A 14,147-nucleotide genomic window follows, 5' to 3' on the forward strand; every position below is an offset into this window, starting at 1 on the left:
TCGGTCATAATCATGTGATGTGACGCACTTGCAGTTCTGGTGGGAAATGTTTGCTCATGCGCAATACTGCTAAAATGGCCGCTCTGTTTTCTCATATGCTCCGTGCTTGCAAAGCTGCTTTCGCAAAGCTGTTTGTTTCTGCACTCATCCTAACGCTATAGTTATTATAAAGTAAGGGGTATAGAGTAGCTATTCATGGTATACAGTGTATTCATTTTTTCTGTATTTCTAAATTGTTTTTGCTTACTTTTCATGTACTGTATTCTTTGTGGCCTGAGGAACACTCGTAACTCCATCTAGAAAAGTCTTTCTGGTACTCGTCACGTGATGAGGGAAAGAACCTCATGAGGCAGTGGAGCCTAGCCAGCTGGCAGCCAAAGCCAAGATGCTCCTGGGAACCTGAACTACGACCCAGCTGCAGAAGCCGACTTGTACCTAAAACTGTTACAATTGTATTTCACTACTGTATACTCTATTGTATTCTGTAAATCTAGTGTCATGAGAAGATAGAACTTAAGGGGTGGGTACGAAAACTGAATATTAAGTCTGGGAAAGTCGAAATCTTAGGTAAATGGTGACCTTATCCCCTCCTTTGTCCAATCAGAACTTGGGGACCCTTTCACTTGCAACATTAGTGGGTGGTACACTGACCCGAAAACAGTATAACTAGCCTAGTTTTAGCTAGAGATTTTGTCCGACTTGTCCGAATAGCTGACCTGTCACTTACCCAACGAACTCTATAGGTGATTGATACAGAGGGCTGCGGAGCACTCTGTCCGTTATTTCCACAAACTCAATCGGGGTTTTGGAACCCTTAAGTGCTGGCGAAGCACTTTGCTGGGAGATTCGAGAATCCAATCGGGGTGATTGGCAGATTCCTTGCAGAGAGGGAGTAGCGCAGGCGTTGCATCCGAAGCTGCAGGTGTTGGTCGTACCCTTAGACGAATCCGGTCCTGATGCAAATCCTGGGGTTATCCTGTCCTGAATGTCCATGAGCCATACCTGTTCGCCTACCGGCAACCTAAGTCCTTGAGGGTCCTGTCCCCTGTTTTCCAACTGACCCGTGGCCAGGGTTAGTTCTACAATCTGTCCTAGGTAAATATAATCCATGTGGGTGTCCGTCATTCTAAACTCTTTCCTATTGTCTTGAACGAAGTATACATTTACATAAGTCAGTTAACCTTCTCTCCTTAAATGAGATTTTCATGTTTATTGTTTATTAGCGTGTTCCATTTTTACCTACCTTTAGTAAATGCTAAAAACTGTTTGCATATATGTTTGTTCCATTCTTACCCTTCCAATAGAGAATAAGCAAATCTGGATAAATCAAATGGTCTGAGTCTCATTTCCTCTGAATCGTTAGTGAGTTTCGAAAGTCTACTTTGATTAGTATGTTCCCTTTCTTTACCCGCCTTTAGTGAAATTGTGAAGTTATGTTTATCTAAAATAGCGTGTTCCTTATTTTCCCTTCCTTTATTTTTTCATGATTCTAAATGTTTCTTACTCTCATACATAGTTATACAATTGTTATGATTCTTGTGATAGATAGTTTGATTGGTGTAAACCTTTGGCTCATGACACTAGAAGATAATGATGATTAGATAAAGGTTTTGAAAACTTACCGAGTGTGTGGTTATTTAAGAGTACAAAAAAAAAACATTATTCAACTGTATATGGTATTTTGTCTTGCTTACTTATCTTCACAGCTAGCTCCCTGATCCATTGTGATCATAGGTACCCGTAACAGTGGAGTGGTAAGTCGGGTACATTGGAAACACGATAGGAAGGAACTGGGATACTGGTAGTAGAGTGTAGTTACCCGATTGATAAATATGGAAGATTGAAATTCATGGGCCCAGTGCGTATATAAAATTTGTGAGTCGGGTGACCTGCGCGCTCTATCAGTATTTTTCTGGTAAGCAGAGGATGGTTAGGGACAAGTTAAGATAGGTAGGTAGGTTATTTCGTGCTAATTGTGAAATTTTTTACTGTAAAAAAGTTCGAACAAATTTACAAATGTATTATTACTTTGGAAATTTGGAATTGTTTTTCTTGCTGCTATATTGATATATGTTCTAACAAACCTCGTTAGTGATTGTTATATGTTTGTCTGGAATCCCCGGGGAATAGAATAGCGAGTGGTGAGGAGAATCCACTTCGCACTGAGGTCAGTGGCTTGAGGAAAATTAGTGCATGGTTAGGCAGAACTGGAAGCGCTAATTAGGGTTTCTGTATGAATAGTTGAATAAATGATAGCAACGAGTTCGCTAATGAAACTGCAGTTGTGATATAACCTAGTAAGGGTCACACGAGAAAGGAGTAGTAGGTTCATCGGAGCTTGAGTGATAGCAAAAGAGTTCACTAGTGAAACTTTAGACTTAGTATACATCCCGAAAAGAGTGGATGAGTCGAAGAAGTAGCAGGTTCTCTAATGTTTGAGTGAAGGGTAGGCAGAAGAGATCTATCCGTAGTGCATGAAAAGTAGACAGAAGAAGTTTACTTGCAGTAAAACAAATCTTTCCTTTCTAGACACTCGAGTACAGTGGCGAATGTTTTACGTTGTAAATTAAATAAAGCACTTGCACTTTAAGAAAGAAATCAAATTTCCGTTACCTTGTGAAGGATGGAGTCAGTTGCGGAGCTGCTCTGACGTCACTCTGAGCTGCGCTGGTATTGGTAGAGACAGCGGGTGTATAGCGTAGCTGGTATTGTAAAGGAGGGGTGAGCGCCAAAGCGTGAGAACTTGTCTCGCAAATAGGCCGCGCACCCATTGGTCAGAAAATTTTGCAACCACCGTGTTGATTGGTTGTTGAGGAATAAAAGACGCATTTGGATTGGGAGTGATTTTGTAAACAAAGTCGCTAGTGGGAAAAGTATATGTGGCATTCATATACTCCGGAGACTAGACCGGATCCAAGATATCTAGGGTTTGGAAAAGATCAGTGGAGATCAGTGGAAAGGTCATAACTACAACATTATGTACGGAGAAAAGAGGAAAATGACCTTAGTAAGCAAAGTGAAAAATTATTTCAAAAGAGACAAGCCTATCAAAACTAGAGAAGGAGTTGTCATTCCTCCACCTAATACTCCCGCATCTTTCATGATGTTTGATAAAGGGTACCACTCTTGTGTATGGTTGGAAAATTGGGTGGAATACACGAAGAATGACGGAATTTTGGCATTTCCGTTAGATGGTACATTTAATAGCAGAATTCTATTCAATTTGAGAACCCGAATGAATGATTTGCATCCCAGACCCAGATTGACACAGTACGAAGCCTTAGAAGAATGGGAAATAGAGGCTTTTGAGCGAGACAAACCTAGAATGGATAAAGGGTTAACCAAATGGTATCCTAAAGTGAAACCAGAAACCCGAGAGAAAAGAATGAAACAATGGAGACAGAATATGATAGTAGAAGGACTGTACCCTATGATGGCACTAGGAGAACCAATGGGAGAGAAAAGGACAGAGAAAACCAAACATTTGATGACCAGTGGGGATTCAGATGACGATTATTTGGAGGAATTATTAATGAAGAATCCACCTCCTTATAATGAAGGACCTAGATCCTCAAGTGTAGGGGATACTTGCCTAAGACCCCCTTACCAGGGGGGATCAAGACCAGTAAGTGTAAGAGACGGCTGTCAAATACCTCCTTATCAGGAGATGCCGAGACCTTTAAGCACAGGGAATCCATTCCTGAAACCTAACTATGGTGAGGGACCAAGTATGACGCATCCAACTGCCCCAACTTATGCCCCAACCCTGACTCCACAAATAGTACATGAAACAAACCTGGAAAGAGTACTGCAGGAGAGAGAGCGAGAGGCTATAGCTAAACAGAGAACAGAATTAATTTAGAAAATTTCCCAACTAAATACAAGTCCTGAAGCCTTGACAATTCCAGTGACTATTGGACCAGTTGTTCCTTTGTATGGGGATAAACAGGGGTGTCCAAAGACTCAAATTATTACCCCAGCTATAGTGCAGCCGAGAAAAGAGCCCTTAATTGTAGATGACCAAGAACGTGAATGTGAATCTGTAATTTCCTTAATGGATTTACCGATAAAGGAACCAGAAAGGGGTTCAAGAAAGAAGAACACTCCTTTCAGTTCAGGAGAAGTACAGGTTGAGTCAGCTTCTGGTACTAGAAGTGCCACCGTAGTGACTCCTGAGGAAATCGAGAAATGGAGTCGAGAATTAGAGAAACCAAATCCCCAGCCGAAACCATTGGATATTTACAAATTAAGAATAGAATTTTAAGAATTGATGGCTGGAAATGTGGGGTTAGACAGACTAAATACCTTTTCCGAGGAAGAACTGCTGTTTATCTGTAAGAGCATCACCCGTAATACCAGAGTGTTCCATGAGAAGTTGTTGCAAAAACCCTACAGAGCAGAGTTCTCAGACAAAGATCTGGAAAATATGAATGTGTCAGGGAAAAAGGTACAGATCAGAGAATTATTGAACCTGTTGCAAAAATGAGGAGAATTAGAAAAATGGAAAGCCAGATGGGCAAAGAAAAAGGAGGAAATCAGATCAAAACAGAGGGCTTCCGGGTATGTCTTAAAAGAAGCAGACAAGGCAGAAAAATGATATCCTATGCGAGAAGTGCCAGGTGGAAAGTATGTACATGTTCCATGGTCCCGACAGGATATTGTGTCCTTTACCAATGACTTCCCAAAATTACGAGAAAAACCTGTAGATTGGTACAGACAGGTAGAAAGGTTTGTGAAGGTACAAAAATGCCTGTGGAAAGATCTGGATGGGTTTTTCGATATCGTAGTTCCCGTAGATTAGTGGACAGAATGTAAAATTGCTATCGGTTGGCCTAGTGAGGAAATGCATAGATTTGTTGTCTGTGATTCCTGTCCTGTAAACCTATTAGGACGTGATTTGCTGTGTAAAATGAACTGTACCATCTTTTGCACACCAAAAGGCGTCGAAATTCAAACCCCAGACGAAGATGGAATATACAAATTAATGCTAATAAGACCTGACTCAGAAATTAAAAGACTGACAATACAAGACTTACCTGAAGAACTCCAACAGACAGTGAAACCAGAAGTATGGGATTTTACTGGAAAAGATGTAGGATTAATGGCAAATGTTGACCCAATTAAAATAGCCATAAAAGAAGATGCAGTTTACCCAAATACTAAACCATACAAAATGAGTGCAGAAGTGAAAGCAGGAGTTGCCATTGAAATAAAAAGATTGCTAGAAGCAAACATCATACAAGAAGTGTTGAGTAGTCCTTGTAACTCCCCGATAATTGGCATCAAGAAACCTAGTGGTAAGTACAGGGTAGTGCAGGACCTGCGCAAGGTAAATAAAATCGTTGTTCCTTGCTGTCCTATTGTTCCGAACCCAGCAGTGATTTTATATCAAATTCCATGGAATGCTGAATGGTTCACCGTCATTGACTTATGTCACGCATTCTTTTCAATCCCATTGCATCCAGACAGCAAATTTCTTTTCTCATTTGAATTCGACAGTCACGTGTACGTCTGGAATCGCGTCCCTCAGGGGTATACAGAAAGCCCCTCGATTTTCAATCAGATTCTGAAAAAGTGCCTTGAATCCTTTGTTTTACCTAGAGAATCAGTTTTGGTGCAATATATAGACGACCTCTTGGTGGCATCTAAAAGTCAGAAAGGCTGTGTTGTAGACACCATAGCCTTACTGAATCACTTAGGTGAAGGAGGACACAAAGTATCACCTGACAAACTACAGTTTTGTACCTCATCAGTAAAATATCTGGGGCACCAGATAGAGAAAGGTATCAGGAGAGTTACTTCAGAGAGAATTAGAATAATTTGAAACATGCATTTACCCAATACTCAGAAAGAGATCAGAATGTTCCTTGGAGTTGTAGGATACTGCAGACAGTGGATTGTGGGATTTGCAGTCCTAGCAAAACCTTTGATAAAAATGACAAAGAAAGGAGCAAAAGACCCAGTGGAATGGAATGAGGAAAGCATGACAGCTTTTACAAAATTATGTCTGTGTACAGCTCCCGCATTGGGAATGCCTGATTACTCGAAAGAATTTGCACTGTTTTGTGATACACGAGACAATTGTGCACTGTCAGTCCTAACTCAAGAGCATGATTTGACTAGACGTCCAGTAGCATATTTCTCTGCTACTTTGGATCCAGTGGCTGCTGGATTACCTGGATGTCTGAAAGCAGTAGCTACAACTTGCATGAGTCTTGAACAGAGTGAATCCATCATTATGGGACATCTGGTAACTGTGTATGTTCCACATGCAGTTGTAATCCTACTGACTCGAACTAAAACCCAGTATCTCACACCTAGTCGGCTGACTAAGTATGAGAGAATCCTTGTGGGTGCAGCAAATGTAACCATTACTCGGTGTAACATACTTAATCCAGCTACCCTATTACCAAATTCACTGATTGCAGAAGCAAAGGGAGAGGTCGAGCATGATTGCATTGACCTGACTGAATTTAGTACCAAACCACGCCCAGATATCAAGGAAATGCCCCTGCCTGTAGAAGATTTTGAACTGTTTGTAGATGGCTCATGTCTCATGTCTGAGACATGAGAATGGAGGCCTAAGTGCTGCCTATGCTGTAGTTACAATATCACGTGCCGTAGAAGCATCCTATCTATTTGGAGTAAAGTCTGCACAAGTAGCCGAATTGATTGCATTGACAAAAGCCTGTAAATCTGGGAAAAATAAAAGAGTAACCATATATACTGATAGCCAATATGGTTACGGGGTTGTGCATGACTTCGGCCAATTATGGCTGCAAAGAGAGTTTCTGACTTCTTCAGGTACTCCTATCAGAAATGGAAAAGTGGTACAGGAATTACTGGAAGCAATCCAGTTACCAAAAGAATTGGCAGTGGTCAAGTGTGCTGCTCACAAATCTGGCGATGACAATGTGACAGCAGGTAATCGATATGCTGACCAACTGACCCAACATTGTGCAAGACATCAAATGTCAGTCAATATCAAATTGGGGGGAAGCGGAAACAGCTGCCAACTTATGGTGTTTGAGAATGTACAAACATGGGAGGAACTGAGAGATTTACAAAATGCAGCAGGACCAAAGGAAAAGAGAAGATGGAGAAAGTTTGGTTGTCAACAGAGAAATGAGGATGGTGTTATTGTTTGCTCTGATGGTATGCCTGTATTGCCTGATAGCTTGCTTGCTCCTATGGCCCGGCTAATACATGGAAATATGCACATTGGTAGGGATGCCATGGTTCGTGTCTTCAAACAGACATGGTTCAATTCGAAGTTCAGGAAAGTAGCAGAGAGACTCTGCCAGAGGTGCTTGACATGTCAGCAATACAATGCCGGGAAGAAAACAGTAGTGTCACTGGGCAAAATTGGGAAAGCAGAAGGTCCTTTTATAAGGTTACAAATTGACTTTATCCAGTTACCCCCTTGTAAAGGAATGAGGTACGTCCTTGTCATTGTTTGCCTATTTTCAAAATGGGTAGAGGCTTATCCAGCAAAGAAAAATGATGCCATCACTGTAGCCAAATTGTTATTGCGAGAACAAATACCTAGGTACGGTTTTCCAGTCACACTTGAATCAGACAGAGGTGGGCATTTTCAGAATGAAATAATGTGTCAAATCTGTGAAGCATTCAAAATTACTCAAAAACTGCACTGTGCATATCGCCCAGAGGCTTCTGGAGTGGTGGAACAACTGAATGGCACTATCAAGTCGCGACTAGGAAAGATGTGTGAATCTACTGGCATGAACTGGATAGACGCTTTACCGCTAGTCCTAATGGGAATCAGAAGTATTCCAGACAGAAAAACAGACCTGAGTCCCCATGAGATCCTGATGGGAAGAGTAATGCGACAAGCATGGGTACCAGGACACAAACTGATAAGCATTTCTGATGATTTGGTACTAGAATACTGCAAGCAACTGGGTGACCAAGTGCGTTCTATCTCTCACCAGATTGGGGAAGACGCCGTCGCCAGGCCAGCAACTCCAGTCCATAATCTGAATCCAGGTGATTGGGTGTACTAAAGAAACATACCCGATCAAGTTGCCTAGCACCGAAGTGGGGAAAACCAAGACAAGTGATTCTGGTAACCACAACAGCGGTGAAGTGTGCCGGTGTGCCAAAGTGGATCCATGCCAGCCATACGAAAAAGGTAACTGAAGACGAAGAAACTGACGCTGAAGGTTGTCCAGCTGAGGGGTCTCCAGATGTTGGTCCTGAAGTAGCTGATGACGAACAACCGAGCACCAGTCAAGATGAGTGGATCCCAGTAATCGACCTGACCCTCGATCCAATAAGAACCAGAAGCCAAACATACTCAGATAGAGAGTGGGATAGTGAGGAGGAGACAAGAATAGAAGGAGATAATCAGATTATCGAAATCCATGTCAAATCTGATGAGGAAGAAGGTCATATAGGGACAGAACAGGCTATCGACACACCTCCAAGAACTCCTGAGACTGAAAAGGATCAGATAGAAATAGACAAATGTGTTCAGGACCCAGAAATTGAAACGTCAAAAAGTCAAATCCAGCATACACCTGAACAAGGCCAGCTTAGCAACCAGGCAGAAGAAACTGAAATAAGCCTGGGACTAGTCAGACAGAAAGGGAAGAAGAAGATGTTGAAGCAGGAGTGCCACAACTGAACGAAAATAAAAGAGCATTAGAAGAAAGCCAAACCACAGTGCCAGTTAAAAGATTCAAGAAAAAGAATAGAGAACCAAGGTACATCAAAAGACTGAGATTAAGACTGAAAACAGTGGAGGAGAAGCTTGAACAAAAAAAACAAGGTTCCAGTAAAACAGAGCAAACTGGAGAAAACTCTAAGCGAAGAAGTGCCCGAATAAAAAGACTGAACGAAAAGTATCAGGATCCTGAATGGACTTACCTGGTGTTAGAGGAATTCGAGGATCTTGATATAAGTGACGAAAGTGATGAAGAATTGACTGCTGACCAGTCTACCGAAGAAGAACCAACCTGAAGTTGCCCTGTGTAAGCAACCTGTGCAAAGTTACAAAGAGGGGTTGGAAAGCTTCTTTTGAGCGAAAATGTCTGATTCCAATGTGAATGGAAGACCTAGACGCAATTGTTGTAAAACATGCTGCAAAGTATGTGTATGTAGTGTAGCGTTAGTATTAATATTATGGATAGGACTAACAATTACTATTCCTTATATGATGAGTAAAGATACTAATTTTGACTCTACAAAGATTGTGACAAAAGACACAGAAGAGCTGCAAACGAAAAATACACCACAAAGTGTAGAAGGACATGAGAAAGCACTTAGCATTAGACAAACTAAAATGGACTTAGAAGCACCAGATGAGGAAGGACTACATTATCACAGAATCAAGAACAGGACTCATTTAAACGTATTCGCAAACCTTTTAGTACATTATGTAGAGGCCATGGAAATAGAGGACTGTTATGTTTGCATGAAGCTACCTACTTCTGTAGCTGAGGGAGTGACCTACCATCACTTGCCACTAACATATGGAATTTCCTGTAGTATTTTAGCTAGCTTATTCTATAAAAGAGGACCGTTACAGTACTATTACTCTAACTCAGACATGATATTTTCTGAACTTCCTATACGTGGAAATCTGAACCCTGTACATACAAAAAGTGACGTAACACGTTATATGGGAGAATATTTTCTGACTATAGGTACCATAGATTTAGGTGAAGCACATAGAGATTACCTGACCTGTTCATTACACGAACAAGAGAAAATGTTTCTAAACATGGCAGAGAAAAGAAGAGAAAGATTCCAAAAGAAAGGTGAATGATAAAAGACAGAAAACTCCTAAGTGGGCTGAAAACATGGGAAGCACCTCAAATGGTGGAGCTAATCCTGCTTTGTTGCTGGATTTCGAAAAGAAGGGGAAACTCTGTCTTCACAGAGAAAAGACTAGTTATTATAATAACATTTTCATTGATTCCAGTCAATGTGAACACAATTACAAGGTAATTGGAGGTTGGGGTTTCAAAAATGGGTCAGAACCTGTGTTTCACGGAATTTATTACATATGTGGAAACAAGGCTTATTTCAAATTGCCGGATCACTGGTATGGAAGCTGCTATTTTGGAATTGTCTTCCCAAAAATATACCATGTGAATGAAATTGCTGGAAGCAATGAAAACACTAATGAATTAGTGCATAGTAAAAGAGAAAGCGTAGGAGAAATACTAGGTGATATCTTTAGTGCATTGATACCAGCAGTGGGAGTGACTCTGAACACACACAGAATTTGCAAATTGTCAACAGTAGTGGATCGGTTATCTACTGACACTGCTGCAGGTTTCCTGATGGTCAATACCGAAATGGTTGCGATCAGATCTATGGTTTTGTAGAACAGACTTGCTCTTGACACCTTATTAGCAAAAGAGGGCGGAGTCTGTAGAATGTTGAAAGCGCAACATTGTTGCACTTACATACCTGACAAAAGTGTCGAAATCATTACAAATTTGGAAAAAGAGCTCAAACCACTGGTGGTTGACGGTGCCTGGAGGAGACTAACTGATGGTCTCTCCTCTGTAGGTCATTGGTTTTCTAACATAGGTAAAAATCTAGTGAGTAAAATACTGATGCCAATAGCAGGTATAGGTTTAATTGTGCTAATTGTCGTAATCTGCTGCAAATGTCGAAAACACAAAAAGAAATATGTTATGAATAAAAGAGGAGTGAAACAGAATGTGGATGAACTAGAATTGGAGAAACTGAATAATCAAATTTACAAAAGGGTGAGAAATTCTCACCCTAACAAAGAAGTAAAAGAAAAACTGAATCGAATGTTTGAAGAAATAGAATTGGGAAAGCTGTGAGAAGTTGGCATCTGGTTCCATTAATAGTGATGATAGTAAATATCATCAAAGAGGGGATTGATGGAGCAAGGATTCGCACGTTACGCGACTTGCTTGTACTCATGAACCTCGAATAATGTTAATAGTCTAATCAAATTGTTTGTCTTACTAATTTTGCACATTTTACACTACACGGGGGTGTCCCAGTGACGCTTGCCTATGTGTTTACTAAACAATAATAACGCTTGCTACTAAAATGGCCGCTGCTTCGCGGGAATTTAGTCTGCGCATGCGTCGGTCATAATCATGTGATGTGACGCACTTGCAGTTCTGGTGGGGAATGTTGGCTCATGCGCAATACTGCTAAAATGGCCGCTTTGTTTTCTCATATGCTCCGTGCTTGCAAAGCTGCTTTCGCAAAGCAGTTTGTTTCCACACTCATCCTAACGCTATAGTTATTATAAAGTAAGGGGTATAGAGTAGCTATTCATGGTATACAGTGTATTCATTTTTTCTGTATTTCTAAATTGTTTTCGCTTACTTTTCATGTACTGTATTCTTTGTGGCCTGAGGAACACTCGTAACTCCATCTTGAAAAGTCTTTCTTGTACTCGTCACGTGATGAGGGAAAGAACCTCATGAGGCAGTGGAGCCTAGCCAGCTGGCAGCCAAAGCCAAGATGCTCCTGGGAACCTGAACTACGACCCAGCTGCAGAAGCCGACTTGTACCTAAAACTGTTACAATTGTATTTCACTACTGTATACTCTATTGTATTCTGTAAATCTAGTGTCATGAGAAGATAGAACTTAAGGGGTGGGAACGAAAACTGAATATTAAGTCTGGGAAAGTCGAAATCTTAGGTAAATGGTGACCTAATCCCCTCCTTTGTCCAATCAGAACTTGGGGACCCTTTCACTTGCAACATTAGTGGGTGGTACACTGACCCGAAAACAGTATAACTAGCCTAGGTTTAGCTAGAGAATTTGTCCGACTTGTCCGAATAGCTGACCTGTCACTGACCCAACGAACTCTATAGGTGATTGATACAGAGGGCTGCGGAGCACTCTTGTCAGTTATTTCCACAAACTCAATCGGGGTTTTGGAACCCTTAAGTGCTGGCGAAGCACTTTGCTGGGAGATTCGAGAATCCAATCGGGGTTATTGGCAGATTCCTTGCAGAGAGGGAGTAGCGCAGGCGTTGCATTCGAAGCTGCAGGTGTTGGTCGTACCCTTAGACGAATCCGGTCCTGATCCAAATCCTGGAGTTATCCTGTCCTGAATGTCCATGAGCCATACCTGTTCGCCTACCGGCAACCTAAGTCCTTGAGGGTCCTGTCCCCTGTTTTCCAACTGACCCGTGGCCAGGGTTAGTTCTACAATCTGTCCTAGGTAAATATAATCCATGTGGGTGTCCGTCATTCTAAACATTTTCCTATTGTCTTGAACGAAGTATACATTTACATAAGTCAGTTCACCTTCTCTCCTTAAATGAGATTTTCATGTTTATTGTTTATTATCGTGTTCCATTTTTACCTACCTTTAGTAAATGCTAAAAACTGTTTGCATATATGTTTGTTCCATTCTTACCCTTCCTATAGAGAATAAGCAAATCTGGATAAATCAAATGGTCTGAGTCTCATTTCCTCTGAATCGTTAGTGAGTTTCGAAAGTCTACTTTGATTAGTATGTTCCCTTTCTTTACCCGCCTTTAGTGAAATTGTGAAGTTATGTTTATCTAAAATAGCGTGTTCCTTATTTTCCCTTCCTTTATTTTTTCATGATTCTAAATGTTTCTTACTCTCATACATAGTTATACAATTGTTATGATTCTTGTGATAGATAGTTTGATTGGTGTAAACCTTTGGCTCATGACACTAGAAGATAATGATGATTAGATAAAGGTTTTGAAAACTTCCCGAGTGTGTGGTTATTTACGAGTACAAAAAAAAACATTATTCAACTCTATATGGTATTTTGTCTTGCTTACTTATCTTCACAGCTAGCTCCCTGATCCATTGTGATCATAGGTACCCGTAACAGTGGAGTGGTAAGTCGGGTACATTGGAAATACGATAGGAAGGAACTGGGATACTGGTAGTAGAGTGTAAGGTTACCCGATTGATAAATATGGAAGATTGAAATTCATGGGCCCAGTGCGTATATGATCAAATTTGTGAGTCGGGTGACCTGCGCGCTCTATCACCTACTCATACCCCAATATAAACATTTTATTCACCCACTCCAATTTTCATACTGCCATTCTCAAAACCATGGACACACCAATACCAGTACGTACATAACTACTCACTGATTCATAGGTCTACCCACACATCCACTCACTCACCCATACATCCACTCCTGCACCCAATAGAGCCACAGATATACCCATACAGACACTCACACAGTGGCACTCACCCATAGTTACTCACACACCTAGTCAGTCACCCAAAGAGTCAATCACACTTCTATTTAACCACCTATACAGTTATACACTCACCACCTGACTTATTCATACAGATCCTAACACATACTTACTCTCTTATACAATCACTGACACAAGTACACACTCATCCATACAGCCACTCTCACAATCACTCACTCTCACATACAATCACTTATATACTCCCACATTCACATATTCTGCCTTTCACATATGCAGTTACTCACCCATATACCACTGAGATATCCATTCACTCACCAACACAGCCATACGCACACTCACTCACCAATACAGCCCCTCGCGGACGCACTCCTGAACCCATACACCCAGTGAATCACCCACTCAAACATCCATGCAGGGAGTCACACCCCCAACCACACAGACACTCAATCACCCATACAGGTACTCAGACAACCAATCAATAACCCATATAGACACTCATGTAGCTACTCACCATCCCATGCAGCAATTTACACACCAACTGGCAGACTGATAAAGACATTCACACAGATTAGTCACTCACCCATACATTGACTGAGACTCGTATAATAACTCACTTATACAGTCAGTCACACATTCACTGAGTCATCCATACAGACACGCATACACCCATTCATTCTTCAGTACACCTTGGCGTATATATATATATAAATATATATATATATATATATATATATATATATATATATATATCATTCTTAAACTTTTTAGAAACACTCACAGTCACTGGATGATGTTATCAGTGATGTCATTTGAGATGTCATCAGTGATGTCAATGACCATGTCATGAGTGATGTAATATGTTCTGTCATCAGCAGTGCATTGCAGGGGCGCGAGTTATAGTTAGCTCAGCTTGCTATAACAGCTGAATTTAACAGGTTTTGTACAAGTGAAATGTCAG

The 14,147-nt window shown here is 41.0% G+C and overlaps 1 protein-coding gene across 5 annotated transcripts in view; it reads left to right on the top strand.

The window, feature by feature from the left end:
- The window catches only part of REDIC1 (regulator of DNA class I crossover intermediates 1), an 805,769-nt gene that overhangs the window by 232,437 nt on the left and 559,185 nt on the right, over nt 1-14,147 (top strand). The window lies entirely within an intron of this gene.

This window comes from Lissotriton helveticus, chromosome 1_1, assembly GCF_964261635.1.
Source record: "Lissotriton helveticus chromosome 1_1, aLisHel1.1, whole genome shotgun sequence".
Lineage (NCBI taxonomy): Eukaryota > Metazoa > Chordata > Amphibia > Caudata > Salamandridae > Lissotriton > Lissotriton helveticus.